Below are 26492 nucleotides of genomic sequence, written 5' to 3'. Positions count from 1 at the left end.
TCCAGGCTGATGTGTAAATGACGTCCATGGCTGGGAAGACTGGCTGGTGAGGACAAAATTGGGAAGTGCGTGTTCAAGCAATCGACTGTGTAGCTGACAAGCGGCAGATGGCCGGTCATCCCGTGAACAGGGATGTGGTTTCCAGGGAGACGTGTTGGGAAGACTCTGGAAAATTCAGGGCATGTGAACCCCTGAACGAACCAGCCTGGGGGTGTTTTCCACCATGGAGGGCATAGTTACATCACCTGCCAACCCAGCCAGAATGATCCAGTCTGCTGCAGCTCTGCCTACAACCCACAGATCATCCCATGTCTTCCACCTGAATGTGGACGCAGGGAAGGCCCGATGCCTGCACGCGCTGCAGTGGGCACTCGCTCTGCCTTGTCGTTCACGGCAATGAGCAGCTTTTTCATGGGCAGCAGAGTGCTGGGCGTGGTGCCATCCTCCTGCTTCAGGACAATGGTGCATCCTGAAGTGCATCACCAGAGATGACGGATACCTGTCCCCTGAGCAAAACAGGTGCGTCTGAAAAGAAAACGGCTTAAACACTGGCTGTTGGGCTTCCCTGGTGGTGCAGGGGTGGAGAGTCTACCTTGCGATGCAGGCGACCCCAGTTCGATCCCTGGTCTGGGAAGATCCCACGTGCCTCGGACCAACTAAGCGCTTGCACCACAACCAGCACCCACGGGCCACAGCCGCTGCAGCCTGCGTGCCCCAGAGCCCGAGCTCCGCAGCCGGAGGACCTCGCAGGGGGAAGGCCCTGCCCTGCAGAGTAGCCCCACTTGTCGCAACTCGAGAAAGCCCACGTGGAACAGTGAAGACCCAGCACAGTCAAAAATTAACTAACCAAATCAATAAATAAACTTTTTTAAAAAAGAAAAAAAAAAAAAACCTTTGCCATCTGTGTGTTCGGCTGCCCTGCGACAGCCCTGCCTAGGAACGTGCGTTCTCCAGGGGCAGCCTCCTGCAAACCCTGCTGGGGTTGGCGGGTTTGGTCATTAAGGTCAGGCAAGTGTGTCGTAGGTCTGCTGTTCTGAGAGGGCGTGCCGTTTTCCTTCAGCAGAGAAAGCACGGGATCTGGGACCAAGAATAGAAAAGTTTCTCTGCAGATCTTCTGGGAGTTGTAGAAACTATCGAGACATCCTAATTAATTCCAGGAAAGAATTTCGATGGTTTCTTGATAGCTTAAACCATAAAGAAAGAAAAGAAGAAAAGCTTTAATCGTTCTGCTTGGGAGAAAATGTACCAGCATTAGGCACAGTTGATGTAAATAATGAGTGGAATAATTCCTAATGTTGGCTCTTAACTCTTGTTCTATTAGGATTCTCCTCGTGTTTTCCCTTAGAATGGTAAACACTCGTACAGCGTTTACCCTGTGCCAGGCATCCGTGTCGGTGCTTTACAGACGTCCCTTTATTTGATCCTCCTGGCAGCCCTCTGAGGGAGATAGTATTATACCCCCCTTTTACAGGTGAGGGCAGAAAGGCCCCCAGAGGTGAAAGGACTTGGCCAGGCCCTCAGGTCTGACTGGGGCTGCAAAGCTTGCGTGCTCGCCCAGCCTGCGGTCTGTCTTCTAAGTGGACGTCGTGGCGGTCAAAGCGAAGGGTGCACCCCTTCCAGTGGTCCACCGATTCCTAGGACATCTCCGTCAGTCCTCCGGCTCTCAGTCGGCGAAGGTGTCTAGCGCTTACTGTGCGCTGGGCAGGACTCTGCTCGGCCTCTCAGACGTGATGCCGGCAGGTGGCGAGGGCAGACAGCGGTGCCGGGTGGACCAGCGTCGCGCTGGGTGACGCCACCTCCGCGAACTGCCCTCAGCCTGAGAGGCTGACCTGTTTCCCGAAGGTGGACCTGTTCACTCAGCTCCCTGGACAGGTGTGTCAAGTCAGAACGCCTGGGCACTGATTTACAGGGAGAAGCGTCCCTGCCTAGAAGTGGTTTGCTGAACCTGGGACTAGGAAGGGAGGAGCTGGAGGATTTGAATGCGTGCCACTGGGAGAACCAGTTGCTCACAGCCAGCCCCCTGGGGCTTCCCTGGTGGCTCAGTGGGATAGAATCCGCTGGCGATGCAGGAGACGCGGGGTCAATCCCTTGGGTCTGAAAGACCCCCTGGAGGAGGAAATGGCAACCCACTGCAGTGTTCTTGGGTGGGAAATCCCATGGACAGAGGAGCCTGGAGGGCTACAGTCTGTGGGGACGCAAAAGAGCCGGACACGACTGAGCGACTGAATGACAGCAGTTGTTGCTGAGGCCCCGGCCTGAAGGCCGGGGTAAGGCTGCCAGTGCTCTGGGCTGGCTCGGAGAAAGGTCTTGCCTTTGTGAAGCCTGTAATGGCCCGGGTACCCTGGTCCCCCTCCCCCTCTCTCAGCCTTCTGTCCCTTTGAGGAAGACCCTGGGTTCTTTAGGTAAGTTAATACAGCCTACCCTGCCAGCTAGGGGCTGGGTGTTCTCTCCCCTTGAGACTAGTGCATGTGTTAGCAGCTCAGTTGTGTCTTTGTGACCCTTTATGACCCCATGGACTGTGGCCCACCAGGCTGCTCCGTCCATGGAATTCTCCAGGCATGAATACTGGAGTGGGTTGCCATTCCCTTCTCCAGGGGATCTTCCTGATCCAGGGATCGAACCCAGGACTCCTGCATTGCAGGCGGATTCTTTACTGTCTGAGTCCCCGAGGAAGCCCCCATCAGTACCAAGACAGTTTTTTCCGTTCATGGGGGGTAGGACAGAGGTGGGACCTGGGGGTGACACTGAGCACCAGATGTGAACAGTGACACTTGGTTAGGGGCACAGTCAAAAGCCAGGCTTCCTGGGCTCCTCCTGGCTCCCCTGCAGGCCCCTCAGAGATGGTAAATCACGTGTGGCTTTACTGTACCATCGTTTGTATCATTAAATGAGCGGTACCAAGGGAGAGCAGACCGGGTCCTGAGTGCAGAGGCTGCGGGTGTTGGGCGAAAAGGCCTCAGAGCGGGGCAGGCGGACGCGGGCGTGTTCTGAACTGAAGTGGGGGCGGCCCTGGCTAGGGGAGCCCCGGGCTGGCCCGGCTGAAGCAGACGGAGGGCTGGCGCTTCCGCCGTGCTCTCAGCCTTCACTCGGGGCTGTCTTCTCTGCTGTCCGACCATGTCCAGTCTTCTGCCTGACTCCTCCTTAAAGTGCTCTTGGATGCCGGGACCCACTATCCCTATCTGTTTCTCTGCAGTTTGATCGGCATCACCTCAACCATCAAAGGAAAGAGCTGGTCAGCGACCTGGAGGTTGTGGCTGGAAGGTGGCCCAGCGCAGAGTCTCATGTTGCCCGTGCACGAGGGTTGCACCCTCAGCTCTGCAGGGAGCTGACACATGGCTCCCTGTCTCCGGAGCCCTCCCAGGAAGCTCCTGCAGCGGCCAGGGGCCAGGGAGGCCCACCTGGATCAGAGAGAGGGTGGCCCTTCACTTTCTTGCCTTGGTGGGGGCCGGCCGACCACGAAGCAGAACTGGGCAGGCAGGATGGTCTCCTGGTTCAGAGACTGTTGGCTCAGACTGCTGGGTTCACTCTCCGCTCTGTCGCCTCTTACTTGAAGGAACCGCTTTTCTATTTTTCAAGTTTTTGGCTGAGCCACGTGGCATGTGTGTTCTTCGTTCCCTGACCAAGATTTGAAACTGTGTGCCCCCTGAAATGGCAGAAACAGAGTGTCTTAATCACTGGGCTGCCAGGGAAGGCCTGTTAGCTGAGTAACCTTTGGAGTTACTCATTTTAACCATCTTGGAGCCCAGATCTCTCATCTGTAAAATGAGGATACTAGTACCTGCCTCCCAGAGCTGTTGGCCGTCAGAGGAGATGATTAACCCATGAGAAGCGATGGGCCGGGCACACAGTAGGCACACACGGGGCAGATGTGGGCTGTGTGTGGCCTGAAGTCTGTTCAATCTGGGCCAGGAGGGAACTTGGAAAAGGACGTGAAATTGCAAATGTGGAACCAGGTATAAGTAAGCCTTTTTTTCCAACGATAAAAGAAAACACAAAAAGTGTATGATTACAAAGCTGACATCCTAAACATCATGAAATCAAAACAAAGTAATGTTAGCGTATGTCTGTGTTACTTCACTTCCTACGTTTTTGGGGCTGTGTACTCCCTTTCTGGATGTGATCATTTCTTCAGTGATTTTGGAATCCACTTTCTCTCTAGAGACCTAGCGAGATAGTCCATCCATTCCTCTGGCATGGCTGCGTTGACTTGAAAAAGTAGTCACAACCTATAAGTTGAGAGTTTTATGTTTTATTTGGTGGGAATTTTTCGGATTTCAAGCCCAGGAGACAGCATCTCAGTGACGCCGAGAGAACTGTTCTGAGGAGGACGGGGGAGGAGTCAGGTTAGATAGAAGTTCGCAGCCAGGGGCAGGTGGTCTGAACACCATAGATTATTGTTAATTAAGGAAAATCAGATATCTCAAGTAAAGGGATTTAGTGCTTTTCTACGTATGGGAAGATGCAACAGTCTGGGCTTGCTGAAACCATTCCTTTCGTGTGCATCTCAGCTCTCTGGGGCCAGCATCCTTTGGTTTGATGTTCGCATCCTGAGCTCCTTGCTCACCATAGGGAGTGGCGGCAGTTTGCGGTGGCAGCTCCGAGGCTGATGGCTCCCGGATAGCAGGCATTGTCCTCCTGGGCTCACAATTCATATGTGAAGGCTCGGAATCCCTGATGGCTGTGACAGCCTTGTTTATTGATATGGCAGGAAATACTCCATTTTGTACTTGGTTGGGATTTGTTTTTTATAATTAATAGTTTGTAAAAAAAGTTCTTTTCACTTCACAACTGGTTGTTGGTAATGTCATGTAAATTTTTACGATTATTGTCAAATTTGGGGAAAGCTCTTTCAAGTTTTTTTCAACATATGAGCTATAAGGTTTCAGGGCATTTTAAGTGTTTCTGTGCAGTGTCTCCTTTAAATATGAAGGATGCCCATTCAACACATTTTTGGGGACCTTCCCAAGCCTTGGATGGGACTTGTGTGAGTGAGGGGTGCTGAGGTTTAACTTTCAGTATTTCATGGTAAATTTTCCTCTGAGTACACAATAAGTGTTAACTAGATTATATTTTGAAGAAGGCAATGGCACCCCACTCCAGTACTCTTGCCTGGAAAACCCCATGGACGGAGGAGCCTGGTGGGCTGCAGTCCATGGGATCGCGAAGAGTTGGACACGACTGAGTGACTTCCCTTTCATTTTTCACTTTCATGCATTGGAGAAGGAAATGGCAACCCACTCCAGTGTTCTTGCCTGGAGAATCCCATGGATGGAGGAGCCTGGTGGGCTGCAGTCCATGGGGTCGCTAAGAGTCTGACAGGACTGAGGGACTTCACTTCACTTTTCACTTTCATGCATTGGAGAAGGAAATGGCAACCCACCCCAGTGTTCTTGCCTGGAGAATCCCAGGGACGGGGGAGCCTGGTGGGCTGCCGTCTATGGGGTCGCACAGAGTTGGACACGACTGAAGCGACTTAGCAGCAGCAGCAGCAGCAGATTATATTTTACTATGTTTGCTGACATCTTAGTTTCACACTTTTAGATTAACTAAAGAATGAATTCTCATTGACACTAAATAGAATCTTAATTTAGTTAAATTTGTGCAACAGTTATTTCTCCAGAATCATTTTTTGGCTGTCTACTTTTATCAGCCTACGTCACACTGACCGTTGGGAGCCTTTGATGACATGAAGCGGATAACAGAGCTCAGTGTCTTCATGTAGCAACTACACAATGAGCTAAGCCTCTGTGGTCACCATCACCTTCCAGTCACCATCAGATCTGGAAATGGGCACTTGGGGATATGAAGTTCAGATATTGTCCCTCTGGGAGGTTGACATGGGCTTGGCATCAAGTCAAACTCTGAGACCTGAGTGAGAGTCAGCAGTTCAGTTCAGTTCAGTTGCTCAGTTCTGTCCCACTCTTTGCAACCCCATGGACTGAAGCAAACCAGGCTTCTCTGTCCATCACCAACTCCTGGAGTTTACTCAAACTCATGTCCATCTAGTTGGTGATGCCATCCAACCATCTCATCTTCTGTCATCCCCTTCTTCTCCTGCCCTCAATCTTTCCCAGCATCAGGGTCTTTACCAGTGAATTATTTTGCATCAGGTAGCCAAAGTATTGGAGCTTCAGCTTCAGCATCAGTCTTTCCAATGAATATTCAGGACTGGTTTCCTTTAGGATTGACCGGCTGGATTTCCTTGCAGTCCAAGGGACTCTCAGGAGTCTTCTCCAACACCACAGTTCAAAAGCATCAGTTCTTCAGTGCTCAGCTTTCTTTACAGTCCAACTTTCACATCCATACACGACTACTGGAAAAGCCATAGCTTTGACTAGACAGACCTTTGTTGGCAAAGTAATGTCTCTGCTTTTTAATATGCTGTCTAGGTTGGTCATAGCTTTTCTTCCAGGGAGCGAGCGTCTTTTAGTTTCATGGCTGCAGTCACCATCTGCAGTGATTTTGGAGCCCAGAAAAATAAAGTCTGTCACTGTTTCCATTGTTTCCCCATTTATTTGCCATGAAGTGATTGGACCGGATGCCATGATTTTAGTTTTCTGAATGTTGAGTTTTAAGCCAACTTTTTCACTCTCTTTCACTTTCATCAAGAAGCTTTTTAGTTCCTCTTCATTTTTTGCCATAAGAGTGGTGTCATCTGCATATCTGAGGTTATTGATATTTCTCCTGGCAATCTTGATTCCAGCTGGTGCTTCATCCAGCCCAGCGTTTCTCATGATGTGCTCTGAATGAAAGTTAAATAAGCAGAGTGACTATACAGCCTTGATGTACTCTTTTCCTGATTTGGAACCAGTCTGTTGTTCCATGTCCCATTCTAATTGCTGCTTCTTGACCTGCGTACAGATTTCTCATGAGGCAGGTAAGGTGGTCCGGTATTCTCATCTCCTGAAGAATTTTTGCACATTTTGTTGTGATCCACAGAGTCAAAGGCTTTGGCGTAGTCAATAAAATGGAAGTAGATGTTTTTCTGGAACTTTCTTGCTTTTTTGATGATCCAGTGGACGTTGGCAATTTGATCTCTGGTTCCTCTGCTTATTCTAAAACCAGCTTGAACATCTGGAAGTTCTTGGTTCACATGTTGTTGAAGCCTTGCTTGGAGAATTTTGAGCTTTACTTTGCTAGCGTGTGAGATGAGTGCAATTGGGCGGTAGTTTGAGCATTCTTTGGCATTGCCTTTCTTTGGGATTGGAATGAAAACTGACCTTTTCCAGTCCTGTGGCCACTGCTGAGTTTTCCAGATTTGCTGGCATATTGAGTGCAGCAGTTTCACAGCACCATCTTTTAGGACTTGAAATAGCTTAGCTGGAATTCCATCACCTCCACTAGCTTTGTTCATAGTGATGCTTCCTAAGGCCCACTTGACTTCACATTCCAGGATGTCTGGCTCTAGGTCAGTGATCACACCATAGTGTTTATCTGGGTCATGAAGATCTTTTTTGTACAGTTCTTCTGTGTATTCTTGCCAGCTCTTCTTAATATCTTCTGCTTCTGTTAGGTCCATACTCTTTCTGTCATGTTTCATCTCAACTCTAGATGAAGCTTGCCTCCCCTCTAGCTATGAATTCTCTACAGTTAATCTCCATTCAAGAATTCTGCCTTCATCAATAATGCTCTATTAATATGGGCAAATTTATACTTTCAGGCTTACTTTACAAAAATCATTTATTTATTTGGCTGTTTCAGGTCTTTTTGCCTTTTTGTTGTGATCATGGGGTTCTTGAGGCAAGCATACTGAAGTGGTTTGTGATTCCCTTCTCCAGTGGACCACGTTTTGTCTGTCCTGACCAGCAGGGACGTGCCCTTCCGCCTCTCCACGTAGCTCAGTTGCGGCACGGGTGATCTCTCTTCGTAGCGGATGGACTCTCTAGCTGTGAGGCGTGGGCACAGTCGTCGCAGCCTTTGAGCTTAGTTATTCTGTAGCATGTGAGATGTTCGTCCCCCACCCAGGAATTGAACCCACATTCCCTGCATTGCAAGGTGGGTTATTCACCACTGGACCACTGGGGAAGTCCCCATTCAGCCATACTTTTAAAACGCTCAGTGATAATATTAACTTCATGTATTTCTCCCAGATCTTTTTATTCCTATCAAGTCCAGCCACTGTTTGGCAAACATACTGTTTTCTCCGTTTCTTTTTAGTGATTGACAATGTTGTATGAGTTTCAGGTGTACGGCACAGCGATTCAGTCATACATATATATTCATAAGCATATGGATCTGCATTCTTTTTCAGATTCTTTTCCTTTATAGATTATTGTAAAATACTGAGCACAGCTCCCTGTGCTGTAGCTTCTTGTTCTTTATCTACTTTATATATATATAGTAGAGTATAGTGAAAGTCACTCAGTTGTGTTCAACTCTTTGCAACCCAATGGACTATACAGTCCATGGAATTCTCCAGGCCAGAATACTGGAGTGGGTCGCCTTTCCCTTCTCCAGGGGATCTTCCCAACCCAGGGATCATACCCAAGTCTCCTGCATTGCAGGCAGATTCTTTAGCAGTTGAGCCACCATGGACGGCCAAGAACATTGGAGTGGGTAACCTATCCCTTCTCAAGTGGATCTTCCCAACCCAGGAATTGAACCAGGGTCTCCTACATACCAACTGAGCTATAAGGGAAGCCCAGACTGTGTATATATTAATCCCAAACTCCTAACTTATCCCTCCCCTCCTTTTCCCCTTTGGTATCCGTAAGTTTTTCCCTATGTGCAGTCGATTTCTGTTTTGTAAATAACTTCTTTTTTTTTTAAGATTAGTTTTCTCTATTTTGTAACATTAAAGACTTGACTTGGGCAGAAACATCCGTGGACAGGGAGTCAAGAAGTGGGATCCATCACTAAGTCCGTGTGGGGATGTGGTGGGATGCTTTGGGGTACAGATGACAGAAAATTCAGCTCAGTCAGTGTCCAGACAAGAGAGGACGTGTGTTGGCTTCCGCACTGAGTGCTGGCTGGACCTGCCTTTTCTTCAGGAGCCGTCCAGTGCCTTTGGAGCTGATGATGGGGTCAGTCCAACCCAAACTACAAGACTGCAGAATTCAGGATGCTCTTGGGAAGGCAGAGGAGAATACACCCCGGAAAGGATATTACCTGTGTATGCTCTGATACGTGGCCCTAAGTCACTTCTCTGGGCTTCAGTTGTCCCCTTACTTACAGGGCTTGCACATTGCCTAGAGCCCCTGCTCTGCAATAAGAGGAGCCGCTGCGATGAGACGCCCACGACCACACTAGAGAGTAACCCCCACCCCCAGAACTAGAGAGAGCACGCGGCAGCGGTGAAGACCCCATGCAGCTGCGAAGAAACAGCTTTTCAAAAAAGAAAATAAATTAGGGGGCTTGTCTGAGTCCATGAGTGAAGTCCTTCTTAAGCGTCACCTTTAAGGTTTTATTTATTAACTGGTTTTTGTAATGAATGACCAAACCTTTTTCAGGCCAGTACTGTAAAGCTGAATATGTTTAGATAAGTCAGGGCAGTCAGTCTTAGTAACTTTCTTCCTACCCAGGAGTTGTAGATTTTCATCTACAAAAAGGGGCAGTGGAGGATGTGAGGAAGGAGCCCCAGAAAACGATTTAGAAACCTTGCTTTTACTGAGTAAAGCGTGCTTTGTTTGTGGCCAGCGTAACTTGGTTGTTCGTTCACAGCAGATCCAGGAAGGTCTGCTGCGGCTGCTGCTGCTGCTAAGTTGCTTCAGTCGTGTCCGACTCTGTGAGACCCCATAGACGGCAGCCCACCAGGCTTCCCCATCCCTGGGATTCTCCAGGCAAGAACACTGGAGTGGGTTGCCATTTCCTTCTCCACCAGGAAGGTCCTGGCATGGCTTATTTTTCCTCCCATAACCATTGGAGGTTCAGCTAGGAAGCTGGTATCACAAAGAAGCCGAGCGTTTTGATTTGGCTTCAGAGGGAGCTGGTGTTGGCAGAAGCCAGAGAGGGACTCTAAATGGCAACGGAATCAGATCCCTGTGGATTTGAGGGCTTCTCAAGAGCGAACCCACAGACCTCAACTTCTACTTCACCCACTTTTTACGGACCCTTTGGCCAGTCTGGACTGGGATTCCAGCAGTGGCCGCAGGACAGCTTTCAGGAAGTATCCGGGGTGGTTCCTGAGAGAATGAACTCCTGGGCCTTGGTACCCAAAAGTTTTGGGACATGGAGGTGACATGGTGCTGCAGATGGCAGTGCGCTATGGGAGTGTGTTTTCTCCATCTCTAGTGTGCAAGGCTGTGTGCAGACTCTGAGGACCTGGGGTTCCAAGACTGCTTTAGTGGGGAGTCTTGGATATATGGGATAGGATGTATGTCCAGGATATATGGGAAGAAGTCCTACTAATCTAATGAGTAGGACAGTCAGTATATTTTTGTCGTTGCTAGCTCATTTTGGGACATATTTATAGAGCTGGCAAAGGTTGATCTGTGCCTTGATCGAATTCCATACAGTACAGCTTTGGGAAATTAGTTCTGGTGTGGTGGTCAGTGGTGTTTCTAAACTGTGCAGATGATTACCTCCTAACTTTGTGTGCAAAGTGAAAGAGAAAGAGTTCAGAAATGGTTTCTAGTCAAACATCTGTGCTTTGGAAGTGTGAGCTTGAAGGGAAACCGTCAGCTCCTTCTCTGTGCAGTGGGGGTCGTCTGTTGGATATCTGTCTATTAGATCTAGTCCCTTAAATCTATTTCTCACTTCCACTGTATAATCATAAGGGATTTGATTTAGGTCATATCTGAATGGTCTAGTGATTTTCTCTACGTTCTTCAATTTAAGTCTGAATTTGACAATAAGGAGTTCATGATCTGAGCCACGGTCAGTTCCTGGTCTTGTTTTTGCTGACTGTATAGAGCTTCTCCATCTTTGGCTGCAAAGAATATAATCAATCTGATTTCGGTGTTGACCATCTAGTGATGTCCATGGGTAGAGTCTTCTCTTGTGTTGTTGGAAGAGGGTGTTTGCTATGACCAGTACATTCTTTTGGCAAAACTCTATTACCCTTTGCCCTGCTTCATTCTGTACTCCAGGGCCAAATTTGCCTGTTACTCCAGGTGTTTCTTGACTTCCTACTTTTGCATTCTAGTCCCCTATAATGAAAAAGACATCTTTTTTGGGTATTAGTTCTAAAAGGTCCTGTAGGTCTTCATAGAACCGTTCAACTTCAGCTTCTTCAGCAATACTGGTTGGGGCATAGGCTTGGAATACTGTGATATTGAATGGTTTGCCTTGGAAACAAACAGAGATCATTCTGTCGTTTTTGAGATTGCATCCAAGTACTGCATTTCGGACTCTTTTGTTGACCATGATGCCTACTCCATTTCTTCTAAGGGATTCCTGCCCACAGTAGTAGATATAATGGTCATCTGAGTTACCTGATGAACTATGGATGGAGATTCATGACATTGTACAAGAGAAAGGGATCAAGACCATCCCCATGGAAAAGAAATCCAAAAAAGGAAAATGGCTGTCTGGGGAGGCCTTACAAATAGCTGTGAAAAGAAGAGAAGTGAAAAGCAAAGGAGAAAAGGAAAGATATACCCATTTGAATCCAGAGTTCCAAAGAATAGCAAGGAGAGATAAGAAAGTCTTCCTCAGAAATCAATGCAAAGAAATAGAGGGAAACAACAGAATGGGGAACACTAGAGATCTCTTCAAGAAAATTAGAGATACCAAGGGAACATTTCATGCAAAGATGGGCTCGATAAAGGACAGAAATGGTATGGACTTAACAGAAGCAGAAGATGTTAAGAAGAGGTGGCAAGAATACACAGAAGAACTGTACAAAAAAGATCTTCAGGACCCAGATAATCACAGTGGTGTGATCACTGACCTAGAGCCAGACATCCTGGAATGTAAAGTCAAGTGGGCCTTAGGAAGCATCACTATGAACAAATCTAGTGGAGGTGATGGAATTCCAGTTGAGCTATTTCAAATCCTGAAAGATGATGCTGTTAAACTGCTTCACTCAATATGCCAGTAAATTTGGAAAACTCAGCAGTGGGCACAGGACTGGAAAAGGTCAGTTTTCATTCCAATCCCGAAGAAAGGCAATGCCAAAGAATGCTCAAACTACCACACAATTGCACTCATCTCACACACTAGTAAAGTAATGCTCAAAATTCTCCAAGCCAGGCTTCAGCAATACGTGAACCGTGAACTTCCAGATGTTCAAGCTGGTTTTAGAAAAGGCAGAGGAACCAGAGATCAAATTGCCAACATCCACTGGATCATGGAAAAAGCAAGAGAGTTCCAGAAAAACATCTATTTCTGCTTTATTGACTATGCCAAAGCCTTTGACTGTGTGGATCACAATAAACTGTGGAAAATTCTGAAAGAGATGGGAATATCAGACCACCTGACCTGCCTCTTGAGAAACCTATATGCAGGTCAGGAAGCAACAGTTAGAACTGGACATGGAACAACAGACTGGTTCCAAATCGGGAAAGGAGTATGTCAAGGCTGTATATTGTCACCCTGCTTATTTAACTTATATGCAGAGTACATCATGAGAAACGCTGGGCTGGATGAAGTACAAGCTGGAATCAAGATTGCCGGGAGAAATATCAATAACCTCAGATATGCAGATGACACCACTCTTATGGCAGAAAGTGAAGAGGAACTAAAGAGCCTCTTGATGAAAGTGAAAGAGGAGAGTGAAAAAGTTGGCTTAAAGCTCAACATTCAGAAAACGAAGATCATGGCATCAGGTCCCATCACTTCATGGGAAATAGATGGGGAAACAGTGGAAACAGTGTCAGACTTTATTTTGGGGGGCTCCAAAATCACTGCAAATGGTGAATGCCACCATGAAATGAAAAGACGCTTGCTCCCTGGAAGAAAAGGTATGACCAACCTAGACAGCATATTCAAAAGCAGAGACATTACTTTGCCAACAAAGGTTCGTCTATTCAAGGCTATGGTTTTTCCTGTGGTCGTGTATGGATGTGAGATTGGACTGTGAAGAAAGCTGAGCACTGAAGAATTGATGCTTTTGAACTGTGGTGTTGGAGAAGACTCTTGAGAGTCTGTTGGACTGCAAGGAGATCCAACCAGTCCATTCAGAAGGAGATCAGCCCTGGGATTTCTTTGGAAGGACTGATGCTAAAGCTTAAACTCCAGTACTTTGGCCACCTCATGCAAAGTGTTGACTCATTGGAAAAGACCCAGACGTTGGGAGGGATTGGGGGCAGGAGGAGAAGGGGATGACAGAGGATGAGATGGCTGGATGGCATCACTGACTCGATGGACATGGGTTTGGGTAAACTCGGAGAGTTGGTGATGGACAGGGAGGCCTGGTGTATTGCATTCATGGGGTCGCAAAGAGTCGGACACGACTGAGTGACTGAACTGAACTGAACTGACGATGAAGACTGGAGAGAGGGAGTAGATTGTTCCTTGAGTTGTTCTTTCTGAGGATCCATCCAAGGGGCAGATGGGGCAGACTTGGCCTGGCCTCTGGAGTTGTCAACTGTCGTATGTTTTTTTCCCCAAAACTTCATGCTTTATAATTCAGCCAGGAGCACGGGGCTGGCATGTGACCACTGCACTGGGACCTTTGGCATTTTGTAGATAGGTTTGCCATTTACTGAATGATGTCCATTTCTGTGTGGGCATCAGGAGCTAAGCCTGTGGAAGTAGAAAGTGTGTCTATGGTTAGTGGTCTATTTGAAAAAGGCTATGCAAAAACCAAATCAAAGAAACCCAAAAGTGTCTTGCCCAAGGAGCTCGATAGGTAGATTGCAAGCAACAAGCCGTCTTCTGTGAGCTTGGAAATTAGATCTTGGATACCCCAAATGGGAGAGGTCAGTGCCAGAGACGGTGGGCTGTGCAGGCCAGAGAGACTTGTGGTCTTCCTTTTCATTGCAGCTCTTAGCACCAATTATTCACCACCAGCAAATAATTTCTTTATTTTATATTACTGCATTCATTTCACATTTTGGCTGTGCTGCACAGCTTGCAGAATCTGCATTCCCCAACTAAGAACTGAACTCTTACGGCAATGAAAACTCCGAATCCTAACCACCAGGCCACCAGGGAACTCCCGTCACTGAACTTCTTGAAGCCTCCATGTCCTCATCTGTAGAAGAGGATGACAGCCCCTCCCCGGGCAGGATCATGGAAGAACACGATCAATGCTGCCGTTGGAGCTCCTGGCTTGGTGCCTGGCACACGGGGAGCATTGGAGAGCTGGTGCTCTGTGTGCTGGGTGGGTCTTTGGGTCGTAGTACTGGGTGTTCCGCCTTGAACATCCTCAGGCAAAACCAACCATCCCTCGGCCTCAGGCCAGTGAGGAGTAAGGAGTGGAAGCAGGGCCCTGGACCAGTGGGTCTGCTGCCGATGCGGGAGCGGCACAGCCTGTCTGTCAGACTTGTTGCTCGGGAAGGGCCCCCTGTGGCTTGGCTTCAAAGCGCTGCATTGTCCCCGCCCTTCCCGGAGAGGTGACAGAAATGTAGTCAGCGGCGAGCTGTAGGGACACGGAGACTTCACCAGGACGCCACTTCCGACGTCGCCATTTCTTCGGATGGAATCGGGCTTTCACACGTTTGATGCAGACGCCGACGACCACAGCGAATCTGCAGGAACTCTCGTGCCCAGACGACCAGAAGAATGGCTTCCCCCTCGACACAGAAACGTGGGTAAAATCACACCAAGCACACGAGGAGCCCCCAGGCTGCTGGCGGGCGGTGGCCGAGCACTGTGCTGTCAGTATGGCAGGACTCCTCTCGCTTTGAAAAGAAAAACTTGCTTCGCCCTTTCAGGCAGCGGAAATGGCCGGACCAGTCTTTAGTTCACAGGCTAGAAACTGAAAACAACGTGACAGGCTTTCCTTAAATGGAGACGCAGCTTGGCCGGGTCTCAGTTGGCCTTCCGTGGGGTGCTTCTCATGTGTTATGCGGGCTTCCTCTGCCTACAACCGGGGAGTCATTCGTTTTTCTCCCCCTGTCATCTCGAGGTGTGTACAGGGCACGACCGAGCCTCCGACCTTTCTGCTTTCACTTTTGGTTATGCAGAACCTCCATCTGGCGGTATTTGACTATGAGTGTTTTCTGTGGCTTTTCTGTGGCTCCTGTTCAAAGTATTCAAAGCAGTTTAAAAATACATAATGTTCAGCGATCTGACCAAGAACTAATGTAAGTACTTATTTGAGGACTATTTTGGGGGAAAAAAAAATACCGATTAGATTTGAACCTCTTTAACTCTTACTGCGTCTTGGAAATAGATACTAAGATTTAAAAAACAAAAGGTTTGAAAAATACAGGACTACTTCTCCAGAGTCATAATTCTTGGAGTGGTGACAGCAGTTACAAACAGCACAGTTTGTACAAACAGAAGAGCTAAAATTCTTTATTTAATATTAAACAGGAAAGTGGAAGCCGTGTGCAGCCATGTGGTGGGTTCCCAGCAAACCTGCTGCTGGGTTTATCTTCGCTGAGCAGCCAAAATGAGACATTTCCCCTTTTATTCTTTGAGTTTTCATGAAAATCTCCACCAAAACATGAGCACTGGAAGCAGGTTCTGTCTTGTTAGATTTTAAAACAAGCCGTTTCCACTATAACCTAGGGACATTTGGAAGCCAGTTGCCACCCTCTCCGAGAGAGTAAAAGCACTTCTGTTTCGGCTTTGTGTAGGGTTGTCACTCACCCAACATGTGCATCTGAATATTCTTTCCGAAGACCTGGGCTTCATTTTAAGGTCAGCCTTCAATTTCGAGAGAATATAATTTGCTGCTATTTTTAGAGCATCATGATTGCTCGTAACAACTAATGGAAAAAACTCTACAGAGAAATAAATGTGTAACAGCTGTGTCTGCTTAAACTTGATTAAAGGCAGTGAAAAAAAAAAAGTAAACAGAAGAGTGAATGTGACAATGGATGGAGGGAGAGACAAGCACCCCTCATTGTGGAAAGTTTTACAGACGTAAGGCGCTCTTCTTTGGAGGCCAGAGGTGGCTGTGTTTAAAGTTTACTTTCCTGTTTGTCTTGAGTGGGATCAGTGTTGCAGTGAATAATTTATAGGCAGCATGAATGAGCTCATTAGTCACCTTTTCAGACTTTAAATGAGTTTTGTGGTTGTCATTACTCGAGCCTTCTGTTCAGCCGCCGAGCAAAATGACAGTTTGGCAGTTGGCTGCCTTGTTGTTGGGCAGTCTGCTCCCCGCTCAGGTCGGTGTTGCTTTTGTGTTTCCTTGAAACCTTCCCCTTCTCTCCCTGCACCGGAGATGCTCACGTTTCAGATTCCTTTTGCACCCCCAGTTTAAATGAGTTTTTTGGGGATTAAAAAAAAATCTTTCAGTTGTGTCTGCCAGAGAGAATGCAGTAGATAGAGTGAGCTTTTCCCTCCCTAGCAACTCTCGTGTATGATTCCCTTTGTGCTCCCATTGATCCTCAGATTCTCCAACAGCAATAAGCTCTGGAGTCCTCGCTGGACGGCTGAGCTGGGCTGTCACACGGGGGCAGGCGCTGCAGGCCGGGAGATGTCACCGGAGTTTGGAGGGGAGTGGGGTCTGTCGGAGTAGGTTCTCATCATTCAAGTCCTCAACAATCCATGTGCTGTGGGTGTGTGTGGTTGAAGAAACTTATTCCAGCAAATCTGCCTGGCCGGATTATCAAGGCCAAAGAATCCTGTTTTTCCTATAAAGAGGTCGACCAGATGACCTTTCAAGAGCCCAGCCATATCATTGGGAATGGCCATTGCTTCTTCCCCAGCTCTACATCCTCCCAGTTCTAGGTCATTACGAGAAAGTCGAATGGTTGCAGTTGCCTCCTCACCGTGGCCTTGGAGACTTGTGGTGGTGGGGGGAGGCTGGTACATAGGGAGGATGAGCCTGAGCATGCCAAGAGCAGGTGGGGGAGGCTGGTACATAGGGAGGATGAGCCTGAGCATGCCAAGAGCAGGTGGGGGGAGGCTGGTACATAGGGAGGAGGAGCCTGAGCATGCCAAGAGCAGGTGGGGGGAGGCTGGTACATAGGGAGGATGAGCCTGAGCATGCCAAGAGCAGGTGGGGGGAGGCTGGTACATAGGGAGGAGGAGCCTGAGCATGCCAAGAGCAGGTGGGGGGAGGCTGGTACATAGGGAGGAGGAGCCTGAGCATGCCAAGAGCAGGTGGGGGGAGGCTGGTACATAGGGAGGAGGAGCCTGAGCATGCCAAGAGCAGGTGGGGGGAGGCTGGTACATAGGGAGGAGGAGCCTGAGCATGCCAAGAGCAGGTGGGGGGAGGCTGGTACATAGGGAGGAGGAGCCTGAGCATGCCAAGAGCAGGTGGGCTTTCTTCGGAACTGATGTCATGATGTTCATCCCTCCTTTTGACCTTGGCTGGGGGAGCCTCCAGAGAGCTCTGACATCCACGCTCTGGGACTGGACTCCATCTGGAAGTCCAGGGCTCTGTGGCATGCCCACCTTGGCCCTCGATCACCTCTGCTGGCACTCCTGGGGCATGGATGCTTGCATGGGAAGTCTCAGCCAACTGCCTGGACCCGCATGCTGAGGCCCCCTGACGTTAGCTACAAGCAACGGGCACCCATGGCTGCCGTCAGCGGTGTGGGCAGCACCCTCTTCCAGGAGCCACACTGTTAGCCAGCTGGCCCAGCACTGGGTGGGCACGGAGGAAGGCTGCTCAGGGCTCCTCTCTGGAAGAAATGCCAATGTAGAAAGGATGCCTGGTTGTCCAGGGGCCAAATCCTCGGAGCCAATCAGAGTCACATGTCTTTGAGTATAGAGAAATGAGGGGTGCGCCCGCAGAAAGACAGCAATCCATTTGACGGCTTCCTCCTCAGTCTCCCCCTGCCCCCCGCACGGGATGGAACGTGCACAGGCACTCATGCCTCACACTTCATGGGCACGTTTTGTTTGCATCTGAATCACAATATCAAAGGCACAAGAGATGCTATTTTTGGAAGGAGGAGGGTTTTCAAAACTGAAAGTGCCGGTGAACTGCGCTACCCAGTAGAGAAGAGACTTCAGGGCTGGCTGTCGTAATAAACTGAGTAAGTTGCTTCTCTTTGTCAAAGAACTTTGTCCAGCGGGGAAATATGCTGGTAATCGTTTTACACTATGTAGTGTTCCCCAGAGAGTCCAGAGAGTTCCCCAGATTTGGAGCTTCTGTGGTACTTTGTTTTAAAAAGACAATCTCACGGCAGAAGAATCGATTGTTTTCTTTCACATCCCTCTGAAAAAGTAAACTGAGAGAAGTTATTTCTTGGCATGGTTAGGACTTTGGCAGACCCAGTCACCGAAAGCCACGAGACTGAGGTGCTTGGCGTGCTTGCGGCAGAGAGGAAAACAACAAATGCTCTTAAAAATGCTGGCGGAGAAAAGGGCCGATGATGCTCCTTTCCTTTTACTAATCTGCACAGTTACTAGATGGGCTTCCCAGGCGGCTCAGTGGTAAAGAAGCCACCTGCCAGTGCAGGAGGCGTGGGTTCGATCCCTGGGTCGGGAAGATGTCCTGGAGAAGGAAATGGCAACCCACTCCAGTATTCTTGCCTGGAGAATCCCATGGACAGAGGAACCTGGTGGGCTACAGTTCATGGGGTCCCAAAGAGTTGGTCATGACTTAGTGACTAAATGACATAGTAAATAGATACCAGTTTAAGAGAGGGATAAGAAAAGAGCATTTTTTCCCCTAAGTGATTGATATTTTTGATTACCACTAATGCCACATGCTGTGAGCAGAAGAGAAGTAAAAGACAAGGTCCTTGCCTCTCAAGGCACGTGACAGTCTGACACTCAGCAGCTAGATATTTTTTTCTATTTTAAAGGTACACCATACCATACTGATTATGACATACATGCTGAAGTTTGTCTTTTTGCAACTTTGTCCTTTTTCATTCAGTTTGAAATTTCCTTTTTTCCTTCCCCCTTCTGGTCACAAGTTTTCTTGCACCCCACTGCTCCGGCCCTCCACATCCTTGACCCCTAAGAGGTTCTTGAAGAACTTGCTAAAATTTATCTGTAATCACAAAATAATACTTGTGATGCTTTCGTGGTCTTCCGTGGACATGTGCAGAGCGGCAACAAATTTGAGTCACCCAGCACACACATTCCCAGCTGAGACGGAGCAAAGCAACTCTCCCCTTTTTTGTGTCTGCTCTCCTACTGCAGACAAGTGTCCTTTGAAATGTCTCTTTAGTGTGACATTTGTGTGTGTGCTTTGTGTTGGTGGCTTTGCAGTTTGGAATGGTACCGGCTCACAGTGCTGTAGTCCTGTTTTGTGCTTGTAAGTGCTAGGGGCCGATTGCCATCTGGACAAAAGACTGGCTTTTCTTGTGTTTGATAAGCTTTGTTTAGACATGAGTTCTAGTGCTGGTAGCGGTGAGATCAATGCTACTGAATCAACATATATATAAATATGTATTTATATTACATAAGGTATTTTTGAGTGCAATCAGAGAAAATAAGATAACATTCGGATCAGTTAAAGAGCAGGTGGTGACCAGTGGCTCGCAGGAACCTAACCTCAGATTTCCTCTAGGAGCAGCGGTGCAGTATTTGCTAATTCAGTGTTTAACTGAATACCGAGAGTTGACTGTAGCTAAATGGAATCCAGGTGCTCAGAGGGGCAGCCTCTTCTAGGACACACTTCTGACTGCAGGGAATATTTGCGGAGAAGCGGAAGTAGTTCTGGCCACGCCGAGTGCCTCAGCTCAGCACAGATTTTTCTATCGGATTTGAAAAAAACCTTTAAAAAAGATGTAACCACATTTGGTCTCGTAGAAGCATGAGTTGTTATAGACCATCCATCTGGAAACAGAGAAAATTCTTAATTCAAGAGCATTTTCCCTCGCCTTTGAACCTATGTAAGAGTTTGTGGAAAATGTTTGATACCCAAAACCAATAAATTGAAAGCTTTCCCCCAGCCAGACAACAGACCCCATTACGCAGGGTATAATATTTGTTATGCTTAGCAATTCTTTTATTTTCTGGGAGCACCAGGCTTTTCAGAAAGGGATCATTTTGTCCCTTCTGATTGAAAAGATCACAAAATGCTTCAATTTGGTGAAAAGCTTTGCCAACGTATCTATTTTCCCCCAAACTCTTACATTATGAAATGTTTGCAAATGGTTTCACACATACAGTGTGTAAGAATGTGCAAGTGATTCAGAAAAGGTAAAGCTTTGCTTAAAATGACTGGAAAATGCAGAAAGAAGGGAACAAAGGGAACGGGTGAGTGTGGCCTGTGTGATTTAACAGCATTTCTCCAATACCTCTGGACTCTTTTTCGGCAGCTTCCAAGTTTCCACAACTCGGTCCTAACAACATCCTAACGAAATTCTCCGGAAAACGCTGTTGCGTATTTCAGTGCTCTCACTCAATACGTATTGCCTGAGTGGCTTCCATGTGTCAGACGCTGGAGTAAGTGCTTGAGTACGCTGCTGAATAAAATAGGCACAAATCTGGCTGTCCTGGCGCTCATTATCTCGTGCGGGTAGGCAGTCTGGTGGGGAAGTTTCCTGTCTTGTTTGGGTATCTCCTTAGGATACATTCATACATACATTTTCATTCAGCTCATCAGACGGCCCTCTGAAACAGTTATACAGAGTCATGTCCCTCTGACGCCCCTACTGACATTGGTATGCTTATTATTCTTTTTAAGTCTGTGCCAATCTGATAGATGAAATGAGTTCTCACAATTGCTTGAATTGGCATTTCTGTGATTTTTTTTTTTAACTGAAGTTGTGTATCTTTGCATGGGTATATTTCCATTTATGTTTCTCCTTTTGTGAATTTGTCCCTTTTCTCATCAGGGTGCTAATTTTCTCCTTGAGCTGTAAAGAGTTATAGATTTAAAATATTAACCTTTTTTCCTATGTATGACAAATGGTTGTGTTTTTTTATCTTTTTGTCTTTGAACTTGATTCATGACCTCTGGTCCTACCTGCAAAGTTTGAATTGTTTTGTACTCAAATGTGTCAATATTTTCCTTTTGATTTATTTACTTAACAAAACTAGCTGTAGGTGCCGGGCGCTCACTGTTGCATGTGTCTTATGAACACCCACCCATTTGATCTTCGTCACAACCCTGCGAAGTGGTCTTGTGTGTGTCCTCCACTGCCCCTGCCCCAGCGCCCTCCCCCCACACACTATTCTAAGATGAGGAAAGCAGGTGGAGAAAAAGAAGTACTGTGCTGTGGTTAAGGTTACAGCCGGTACGTGGTGAGTGAGGTAAAGCGTCGTCCCCGGCCACTAAGCCTCGTCAGCCGTAGTCCAGGTGTCAGGCTCTGCTCGTGTTTGTGGTCACTTCAGAAATGCTCACTGAATCCTCCCCAGCTTTTTCCCCCCCAATATGTATTGATTCAACTGCACAGGGTCTTAGCTGTGGCACGTGGACTCTCAACTGAGGCTTATGGGATCTAGTTCCCGGACCAGGGATCGCACTTGTGCCCGCTGCGTCAGGAGCGTGGAGTCTTCGCACTGCACCAGCAGGAAAATCCCTAGACTTCCCCATCCTTGAGGGCAAGCACCACATCTTTTGCTTCTCCCAGTGTCCTCCATACAGTACTGGGCACAGTGTAGCTAGTTGCTTATGAATAAATACTTTCTGACTGAATGAGTTGACGACATCTGGATTCTGGATCATCAGAGCACACTTTTGTTCCTGCTTGCAGAGGAGCTGACAGCTTCAGTGTTTTCCTGTTGCCCCTCGCTGGTGACTTGGTGCGCTCGGCTCTGGCACCTGCGCTGATGGAATGTCCCTGTCCGAGGTCAGCAGTAGTTCCCCTTACTCCACAGCCTCCCGGCCCTCCTCAGATAAGCCTCCTGACTCTCATCTCTACCGGAGAAAATCTAATGAGCCTTTTTCTAGGCTCCACTCTTCAGCATCTGTCATATAAACACCAAGAACACACAAGAGGAAAACCCCAAGAGGGGATGACCAGGAAGCCCAGAGAATGCTTGCTCAAGCCTTTGACACTCACCCAGAGATGGAAAGTCTTCCAGCTGTGGTCCTGGGTATCTCTTCCTTCTGCACAGGAGGGAAGGAAGTGAGGAACTATTAGACTGTTGCGGATGGCATTCTTACATGCTAACTCAAAGAGACTAGTTAACCCGTGATTAAGGAGCTATCTCTGACCGTAATCTCTCCTTCTCCTATCATATTCAGTCATTTGATGGATTCACTTGGTTCTTCCTTTGAAGCCTCTCCTGCATTCATTTTTTTCCAGACTCCCTGACAGTTCTCTAATTTAGTGGTTTCTAAAGTGTGGTCCTTGGACCAGCAGCAGCATGTGGGAGCTTGTGAGAGATGTGAATTCTCAGGCCCCAGCTCAGATATACTGAATCTGAAACTCTGGGGCTGTGGGCCAGCATGCTGAGTTTCAGTTCAGTTCAGTCGCTCAGTCGTGTCGGACTCTTTGCAACCCCATGAATTGCAGCACACCAGGCCTCCCTGTCCATCACCAACTTCCGGAGTTCACCCAAACTCACGTCCATCGAGTCAGTGATGTCATCCAGCCATCTCATCCTCTGTCGTCCCCTTCTCCTCCTGCCCCCAATCCTTTCCAGCATCAGAGTCTTTTCCAGTGAGTCAACTCTTCCCATGAGGTGGCCAAAGTACTGGAGTTTCAGCTTTAGCATCATTCCTTCCAAAGAACACCCAGAACTGATCTCCTTTAAGATGGACTGGTTGGATCTCCTTGCAGTCCAAGGGACTCTCAAGAGTCTTCTCCAACACCACAGTTCAAAGGCATCAATTCTTCAGTGCTCAGCCTTTTTCACAGTCCAACTCTCACATCCGTACATGACCACAGGAAAAACCATAGCCTTGACTAGACAGACCTTTGTTGGCAAAGTCATGTCTCTGCTTTTGAATATGCTGTCTAGGTTGGTCATAACTTTCCTTCCAAGGAGTAAGCGTCTTTTAATTTCATGGCTGCAGTCACCATCTGCAGTGATTTTGGAGCCCCCCAAAATCAAGTCTGACACTGTTTCCACTGTTTCCCCATCTCTTTGCCATGAAGTGATGGGACCAGATGCCATGATCTTCATTTTCTGAATGTTGAGCTTTAAGCCAACTTTTTCACTCTCCTCTTTCACTTTCATCAAGAGGCTTTTTAGTTCCTCTTCACTTTCTGTCATAAGGGTGGTGTTATCTGCATATCTGAGGTTATTGATATTTCTCCTGGCAATCTTGATTCCAGCTTGTGCTTCATCCAGCCCAGCATTTCTCATGATGTACTCTGCATAGAAGTTAAATAAGCAGGGTGACAATATACAGCCTTGACGTACTCCTTTCCCGATTTGGAACCAGTCTGTTGTTCCATGTCCAGTTCTAACTGCTGCTTCATGACCTGCATACAGGTTTCTCAAGAGGCAGGTCAGGGGGTCTGGTATTCCCATCTCTTTCAGAATTTTCCACAGTTTATTGTGATCCACACAGTCAAAGGCTTTGGCATAGTCAGTAAAGCAGAAATAGATGTTTTTCTGGAACTCTCTTGCTTTTTCCATGATCCAGTGGATGTTGGCAATTTGATCTCTGGTTCCTCTGCCTTTTCTGAAACCAGCTTGAATATCTGGAAGTTCACGGTTCATGTATTGCTGAAGCCTGGCTTGGAGAATTTTGAGCATTACTTTACTAGTGTGTGAGATGAGTGCAATTGTGTGGTAGTTTGAGCATTCTTTGGCATTGCCTTTCTTCAGGATTGGAATGAAAACTGACCTTTTCTAGTCCTGTGCCCACTGCTGAGTTTTCCAAATTTGCTGGGATATTGAGTGCAGCACTTTCAGCATCATCTTTCAGGATTTGAAATAGCTCAACTGGAATTCCATCACCTCCACTCATGGCCCTATAAGTAATTTTGTTGCACATTCAGGTTTGAGAACCACGGGTCTAATGGGACCCCTCTTTATCATTCAGTTCAGTTCAGTCACTCAGTCATGTCTGACTCTTTGCAACTCCATGAATTGTAGCATGCCAGGCCTCCCTGTCCATCACCAACTCCTGGAGTTCATTCAAACTCACATCCATTGAGTTGGTGATACCATCCAGCCATCTCATCCTCGGTCGTCCCCTTTTCCTCCTGACCCCAATCCCTCCCAGCATCAGAGTCTTTTTCAGTGAGTCAACTATTCGAGCGAGGTGGCCAAAGTATTGGAGTTTCAGCTTTAGCATCTCCTTCCAAAGAACACCCAGGGCTGATCTCCTTTAGAATGGACTGGTTGGATCTCCTTGCAGTCCAAGGGACTCTCAAGAGTCTTCTCCAACACCACAGTTCAAAAACATCAATTCTTCGGTGCTCAGCTTTCTTCACAGTCCAACTCTCACATCCATACATGACCACTGGAAAAACCATAGCCTTGACTAGACGGACCTTTGCTGGCAAAGTCATGTCTCTGGTTTTGAATATGCTATCTAGGTTGGTCATAGCTTTCCTTCCAAGGAGTAAGCGTCTTTTAATTTCATGGCTGCAATCACCATCTGCAGTGATTTTCATTAAAACATTGTAAATGTGTTAGGTGCTTATTGTAGAAAAACGGGAAAATACAGACAAGTAGGAAGGAAGCCCAAAACAAAAATTACCCCATAACTCTTAACACTCAGAGGAAACTACTGTTTTAATTTCTTAACATTTTTTTTCTTATTAAGAAACAGTAAAAAAGATAATCTTTATTCTGTCCCGTATGGATTGTGCTCAGTCAGTCAGTCGTGTCCAACTCCGCGTGACCCTATGGATTGTAGCCCGCCAAGCGCCTCTGACCATAGGATTCTACAGGCAAGAAGGAGTGGGTTGCTGTGCCCTCTTCCAAGGGATATTCCTGACCCAGGGATTGAACCGGAATCTCTTCTCTTACATCTCGTGCAGGTAGGTTCTTTACCACTAGCAGCATCTGGGAAGTCTTTTGTATGGATTACTGTGGACTTCCCTGAAGCTCAGATGGTAAAGAATGTCTGCAGTGCGCAAAACCTGGGTGCGATCCCTGGATTGGGAAGATCCCCTGGAGAAGGGAATGGCAACCTACTCCAGTATTCTTGCCTGGAGAATCCCACGGACAGAAGAGCTTGGCGCGCTACACTCCACAGGGTCAGAGACAGTTGGACACGACTGAGCCACTAACACGACTACTCTGTGCTTTTGGTCTTCCATTTCTCTCTTTCCTTTCCCCAGTACGATCTTGGATCCATGATCCCTATTCTTCTTGTTTAAAATCGAAGGATATTTGACCTGTAACACGTGTGGATCTAAGGTGTGCAACGTACTCATTTGGTCCGTTTATACTGAAGCATGATCACCATTATAGTATTAGCTAATCCCTCTATTGTGTCACATAATGATCATTTGTTCTAGTGCTGGGAATAATTAAGATCTAGTCACTTAGCGGGTCTAATGCTTATAATACAGCTCTGTTGTCTGTAATCATCGTGCCCTGTATGAGGGCTCTAGGGCTTATTCACCTACTGGAGGCAAGCTGTTCTTTTTAACGCATATTCCTGACAGAGCAACTTCTGGATTCAAAGATACTCAGTGAGTTCTTGCCCTCTGATTTCGGCACATAAATGGCTCGCCTTTGCATTCAAGGAGTTTTGTGATGGGATGTTTCCGTGCTTACCCACTAATATGCCTGTTCTGTAAGGGACAGACGTTGTATCCCTGGCACTTAACTATGCCACACACTCAGTGGGCACTCAGTGTGTTTGTTCAGGGAATGAATGCATATTCTGATACCGTCGAGTCACCGGTGAGGAATGTACGTGTGCCTTTCATTTCTCCTGGCTTTAAAAGCAGTTTGTGCTGCAGTGCTTTCTCAAAATGCACACGGCTGTGTCTGTCCCAGGAGATTCCGACCCACTGGTGTGGCTCCCCAGGCATTCCTACCTGAGAAGCTCAGGTCTAGAATGTCCCTTCCCCATTTCTGCGAGTCAAACAGGGGCCTGTGTTTATTAGTCTCCTTCCACAGCCGACTCCCCTCCCCTCCTGCGTCCTGCCATCCAGGTGGTTCTACCAAACTCTCTGCCTCCGCTGTTAGCAGGGGATGGGGCGAAGGGCAGAATGACACCAATCAGGCCAAGCCAGTCAGATTCTTGCCCTGGGAATCTGAACGGTGTGGTGGAATGCGGACGCGGTCGAAAGCAGTGGGTGCTGGCACTCAGGTCCTTTGCCCTTGGTGCTGGCAGCTGTGTGTGATCCTAGGTGAACCGAGGAGGCCGGCCTTCAGGGAGGAGAGGGGATCAGACATATAGAGCGAAGCAGGGAAGACAGTAAGGTCTCAGAGGGAAGGAGCCGGAGGGAACCGTCCAAGGACGCTCTGGTTTCCCGAAGCCAGCTTTGCGGCCCGAGCTGACTCAGCCTCCCACTCGGGTTCCCTTTTCCCTGGTCAGTTTGAAGCATCTTGTTGAGAAGACCCTCTTTCCAGACCTGCCTCAGATTGCTCCTCATACTTGAATGTCCCTCAGGGGACATTTCCTCGGGGATTCCCAAGTGGCGCTAGTGGTAAAGAGCCCACCTGCCAATGTAGGAGACATGGGAGACGCGGGTTTGATCCCTTGGCCAGGAAGACCC

General features: G+C 47.7%; 1 protein-coding gene across 8 annotated transcripts in view; it reads left to right on the top strand.

Annotated features, from left to right (window-relative positions):
• The window catches only part of FOXN3 (forkhead box N3), a 448976-nt gene that overhangs the window by 156677 nt on the left and 265807 nt on the right, over positions 1 to 26492 (top strand). The window contains exon 1 of one of the 8 annotated variants that reach the window (XM_005212149.5): positions 14360 to 14632. The exons of 6 other annotated variants lie outside the window; for them this stretch is intronic. The gene's annotated coding sequence lies outside the window, so the exon portion shown is untranslated. Of the gene's footprint in view, positions 1 to 14359; positions 14633 to 14657; positions 15132 to 26492 lie in introns of those variants that run through there. One more of the 8 variants, XM_010809632.4, reaches the window with a different exon arrangement.

This window comes from Bos taurus, chromosome 10 (assembly GCF_002263795.3).
Source record: "Bos taurus isolate L1 Dominette 01449 registration number 42190680 breed Hereford chromosome 10, ARS-UCD2.0, whole genome shotgun sequence".
NCBI classification, from domain to species: Eukaryota; Metazoa; Chordata; class Mammalia; order Artiodactyla; family Bovidae; genus Bos; species Bos taurus.
This window is presented reverse-complemented; position numbering and strand designations above follow the sequence as displayed.